Source organism: Tamandua tetradactyla, chromosome 9 (assembly GCF_023851605.1).
Source record: "Tamandua tetradactyla isolate mTamTet1 chromosome 9, mTamTet1.pri, whole genome shotgun sequence".
Classification (NCBI taxonomy): Eukaryota; Metazoa; Chordata; class Mammalia; order Pilosa; family Myrmecophagidae; genus Tamandua; species Tamandua tetradactyla.
Window position 1 is genome coordinate 17,876,830 of NC_135335.1, and position 6,083 is coordinate 17,882,912.

Below are 6,083 nucleotides of genomic sequence, written 5' to 3' on the forward strand. Positions count from 1 at the left end.
CCTCTTGTTTATATCCCTTTTTGATGATGTACTATTAATATGTTTACAAGTCTCTTTAAGTTGGTGCCTAGAGGCATTTAATGAAATTTTTCTATGCAGAGTAAAAAGATTTAGAACATAAACTAACACTAAGTAAATGAATATAATTTCTCTCTGCCATGCAAAAATAGAAGTTAAGTTTTTACACATCATCCCTCCTACACTTTTAATTAAATCCAAATTGCTCCCATATTTGCATCATTGCTCTTCTTTGGCATACGATTATGTTGAAATAACCACGGGTAATGTCACAATGGTTTACTCATAGTCTTTACTTTTCAAAAATAATTTGATTCTGTAAAACAAATCTACACTGTGCCTGGTATATACTAAAAAATTCTAATTAAGTGAAAATATTATGACTTTTTTGACTAATCTACTCCTTAAACTCTGAATTGCCTTTCAATCTCTTCATCAGAAATTGTCGCCTTTCAAGGTCAGGTAGCTGATGGAGCTTTGACCATTTTTCCAGAGATTTCAAATACAATTTCATCAACAACTTGGTTTGCAATATCCTGGTTTTCTTCATCATCAGAGCCATCAAAAACATCACGAAGTATACCATTGATCCTTTCTTCAGTCATTTCTATTTTCATGTTTTACTTCTGGAACTTCTGCATTGTTTGTAATGTCTTTTGTAGGTACATCTTCTTGTTAACTGCCTGCATCATTTTTTCTGTATTGGACATCACTCCATCTATCTTCATCTGGGAATTCATTACTTTTGTTTGTGTGGACGTAGAAGTGACTTTCGAACTTACATCAAAAGTTCTTGTTTTCTGTTTCTGAAGATCTATAAGCTATTTTGCTAAAACTCTGCAAGGTTCTTTATTACCAATCTTGGCCATTTTCTTAATTTCTAATTCCAGCTGCTTTTCTTGTTTCTCTAAAGCTGCTCAATCTCTGATTATAGCCCTCTTTGTGCCTCATAACTCTCAATTCTGCTCCTTTATGACATCATCGATGGTTTCCTTCACTGAAGAGGGATGCCATGGTCAGGGACTGTGCCTGAGCTACCAGGCCCAGCTAGGTCGGCCTGCCCTGGGAGAAGATAGGAAGGAAAGACCCTTGGAGGGTTTAGGATGGCAAAGTGGATGATCCAGCATAGAGGATGGGGTAGTGAAGAAAGACCTCACAGAAGACACGTATCCACGAAGCTACCACAGCCACGTTGTCCAGAGCTCAGGTGGCTGGGAACTAAGACACTTTTTTGGAGAAGTCACCTCTCTTCAGCCTCTGTTCGTATCTTAATTTGTACATTTTCATGGCCTTAGAACTGTTAATTTGTAACCTACTAAATATCCTTTGATTAAGTCAATCCGTTTCTGCATATTGCATTTCAGCACCTTTACCAAATAGAAACATCCTTCTAGGTATTCTAATAAACTAGAAACTAAAAAGAAATATCAAAAAAACGAGTCAGTAGCCATAGTCATTTGTTAAAATTCATTTCTCCATCACATCTACTCACTCTTATTTAATCATTTTCTCAATTTCAGGGATGATTGGGTCATCTGGGCCATGACCACTTTAACTTTTTCATTCTGAAAATGGATGTTGACATTATGAGGTAGAGGGAGGATACTGGCTGAAGTTCTTGGAGATATTGGTACTTCATGGTTTCAGAGATTATATGGCATAGGAACATTTTGGAGGCCTTACGTTTCTGAGATTAAACTTATTAGCTAAAATATTTATAAAGTCTTAGATACAGCCCAGGCTATTCATTAGTATTTCTAGGAATACTCTTGGTTGGGTCTTGACATGCTCTGGCAATTTGCAATATCTGGCTGAAGCTTGCATAAGAATAATCATCAAAATAGTCTTTCAACTCTATTTCAAATCTCTTAGCAAGTATAACTTTATTTGTTTCATTTCTATTCTCCCTTTTGGTCAAGAATGCATTTTGAATCCCATGATACCAGGGCAAGGCTCATTTTTGTACATAATGTCCCACAATGTCAGGGAGACTTACACTCCTGGGAGTCATGCTCTTCATAGGGTGACAAGTAGTGCTTTTATTTGCAGAGTTGGCTTAGAGGGAGAGCTCACATCTGAGAAACAAAAGAGATTCTCTGGGTTGACTCTTAGGCATAATTATAATAGGATAAACTTCATCATTGCAGAGATAAGTTTCATAAGGCAAGTCTCAAGACTGAGAGATTGAATTATTATATTTTGAATCACTAATGCTTAAGAGGATATTAGAAATTTCTCAGGCAGGGAGGATTAATAGCTCCACATTAGCGCCAGTTCCCCAAGTGTAATTTGCAAATGCTTTTTATTTTCTTCTTCATTTTATGTCTGTTAAGATATAAACTTCTTCCCTAAATACTCTGGAATGTATTATGGTAACCTGTACAAAATAACAAGTTCTTATTCTTTGTTTTATATTTCATGTAATTAGGTTGTTTAAATAAAATGGCTGGACATATTAAGTTCAATAGTGTGCTACAGAAAATTTAAATTTTGGACAAAATAAATATCTTTAGTGTCACACCAAAGTTGATGTTTTAAAATACAGACAATATCATCCTTTACCTTATATTCTGATATACCTTTGAATAAAAGCTGCTGGCATCCAGGGTTCCTCTGTCACATAAGAAGGCACATGGGCATAGTCTGCTGGTCCTTCTATCCAGGTTTGGCTTCTAGTTTCTGTGGCTGTTTCCAAAATGTCTCTAGGGATTTTCTCTCTATGGGTTTCTGCTCTATCTGCTTTTATTCCCTCATAAAAGACTCCAGTTATGGCTTAAGGCCACCCCAAATAGGCTATGACACATTGTAATTCAACAAAAATTCCCATCCATAAAAGGTCTGCTCCTGCAGGAATGAATTAAGAGAATATGGCCTTATATGGGGTACATAACAGTTGCAAACGACCACATTCCACCTTCTGAACCACAAAAAGGCATATTTTTTGTTGAGTATATTTGCATCTATAATCATAAGTTATTTTGGTCAGTAGATATCTTTACATTTTATATTTTTTCTGGTTTTGATAGCAGAATATTCTTGGCCTTATAGAATGAGTTAGGAATGTTTTCTCCAACTCAAATTTTTGGGAGGCTTTTAGGAGGACTGGTGTTGATCCTTCTTCAAACATTTGGTAGAATTCACCAGAATAGCCACCCGGTCCAGAATTTTTCTTTGTTAGAAAGGTTTTCTTATTGATCAAATTCTCTTTCCTTTTGCATAAATTAAAATTCTCTCTTTGCTTTTAAGGCAGTTTTAGTAGTTTGTGTGTTTCTAATAATTTTTCTGTTTCATCTAGTTTGTCCAATTTGGGGGCATGCTCTCATAATCCTTTTTATTTCTGTGAAGTCAGTTGTAATAGCTCATTCCATTATTGGTTTAATGATTTCATTATTATAATAGTAACCACATTTTTTGTTACACAACCTAGAAAAAACCTTCTCCATTTTGTGGATCTCAAACAGAAAGTTTTTGACTTGTTAGAAATTCCTCTTTCTCTATTTAAGTTATCTCCACTATACTCTTTCTTATTGTCTTTTTTGCACTTACTTTGGATTTCATTTGCTTTCTGTTTCTTAGTTACTTATGGTGTTCAGTTTTTGATTTGAGATAGTTCTTTTACAAAATAGACATTTACATCTTTAAGTTTTCCTTTGAACTCTGCTTTCTCAGCCTCCTATAAATTTTTTCATGTTATATTTTCATTTTTCTTCATTTGAAGCTATTAGATCATTTCTGGTATGCTTTCTTATTTGCTCCACTGGCCAAGAGTGTGTTTAATTTCACATAGTTGTGAATTTTTCAGTTTTCTGTTTGCTAATTTTGTTTTGTTTCATTTCAATATTGCCAGAAAAGATATTCTGCTTGATTTCTCTCTTTTAAAATTTATTAGGACGTCTTTTGCCATGTAATATATGGTCTATGTTAGAGAAGACTTCAAGGTACTTTACAAGAATTTGTACTGTGATATTGGGTTGACTTTTTTTGAATATACCTATCATGTTATGGATTATAGAGTTTCTCAAGTCCTCTTCAGTGATCTTCAGTGAAGCATTGTTTGACTCCGTGCATTTTTTCTGAGTAATGTCATCTTTTTATTCTGCCAACAAATATTGGCAGTGAAGAGATCTCTTTAATATTTTTTTGTTAGAGCAGTTGTAGGTTTCCACAAATATCATTTTTAACATATATGAAATACAGAGTTTCCATATTATTAATACCTCCATTAGTATGACACATTTGTTATAATTCAAGAAAGGTGAATTTTAATGATTGCACTATTAAATATAGTCCATAATTTAAAATGTGGCTTTGTAATTTTATGATGACTTAAAATTCACATTTAAACATATTCGTGTTGTGCTGGTTTGAAAGGAAGTATGCCCCCTAGAAAAGCCATGTTTTAACCAAAATATCATTTCATAAAGGTAGAATAATCTCTAATCAATACTGTATGTTTGAAACTGTGATTGGATCATCTCCCTGGATGCTGTGATTTAGTCAAGAATGGTTGTTAAACTGGATTAGGGGACGGCATGCCTCCATCCATTTGGGTGGGTCTTGATTGGTTTATTGGAGTCTTATAAAAGAGGAAATATTTTGGAGAATGAGCGATTCAGAGAGAGCAGAGAATACTGCAGCACCATGAAGTAGAGAGTCCACCAGCCAGTGACCTTTGGAGATGAAGAAGAAAAATGCCTCCCAGGGAGCTTCATGAAACCAGAAGCCAGGAGAGAAAGCTAGCAGATGATGCCGTATTCGCCATGTGCCCTTCCAGCTGAGAGAGAAGCCCTGACTGTGTTCACCATGTGCCTTCTCACTTGAGAGAGAAACACTGAACTTCATCGGCCTTCTTGAACCAAGTTATCTTTCCCTGGATCCCTTTGATTGGACATTTCTATAGACTTGTTTTAATTGGGACATTTTCTCGGCCTTAGAACTGTAAACCAGCAACTCATTAAAAGCCATTCCATTTCTGGTATATTGCATTCTGGTAGCTAGCAAACTAGAACACGTGTATATAATTCAGTGTGGTTAATTATGTATACAATGTTGTTTTTCTATCATCACCCCACCAATAACCAAAAATTTACCATTAGTACAAAGGGAAATGTTGTACAAATTAAGCATTAAACCCCATCCCTACCCCCAGCCCAATTCCTAGTAACTTATATGTTGTGTTGTGAGTTTATGAGTTGGTTATACTAATTATTTGATATCAATATGAAATTATTCGATATTTGTTCTTTTGTGCCTGACACATCATTCAACATGTCTTCAGGGTTCATCCATTTTAGTGCATGAATCAGAACTTCATTCCTTTTTTCATGTGGAATGATATTCCACTGTATTATTGTGCCACATTTTGATGGACTCGTGAGTCACTTTCATCTTTTGCAATTATGAATAATGCTGCTATAAACATTGGTGCAAAATATCTGTATGAGTCTCTGATTTCAATTCTTTGATTTGTATACCCGGAAATTGTGTTACCAGATCATGTGATAGCACTACTTTCAACTTTTTGGGGAGTTGTTAAACTGATTTACATGGTGATGGTACAATATTTCAATGCTACCAATAATATATAACTGTTCCTGTTTCTCCATACCATGCCAACGCTTCTTAACTACTGCATCTTCAGTTATGTTCTCCGTATCATGTTTAATATTAGGTTTTTTTCCTCTCACTTTGGATAGATTGCTCATTGCCAGATAGTCTTATAAATACAAGTTTTGCTTTCAGCTATTTTTTAGCTTTTAATTTTATAACTTCTGACGGCACTCATTTTTAGAAAAATTTTTTCTCATATAAACATTTATTGGAACATTTTTCTTTCGACTACACACTTGAGTTTAAAATATAACCTTTTTTCATCCTAAAACTTATATCAATAGTGTGCATTATAAATAATTAGAGCATACTACCAATAAAAATAAAATGCAAAACTATATACCAGTTTCACAGAGGTCATCACTAAAAACTTTATTCCTGTTTCATATCTTAAATATTTAAGCTTTTGATGTAATCATTCAAACTTCATGGTCTTTATAGACATTTACTACTAT

General features: G+C 34.4%; 1 pseudogene; it reads right to left on the reverse strand.

Annotated features, from left to right (window-relative positions):
• Positions 1-410: 410 nt before the first annotated feature.
• On the reverse strand, positions 411-5,723 carry LOC143645553 (charged multivesicular body protein 2b pseudogene; annotated as a pseudogene).
• Positions 5,724-6,083: the final 360 nt, after the last annotated feature.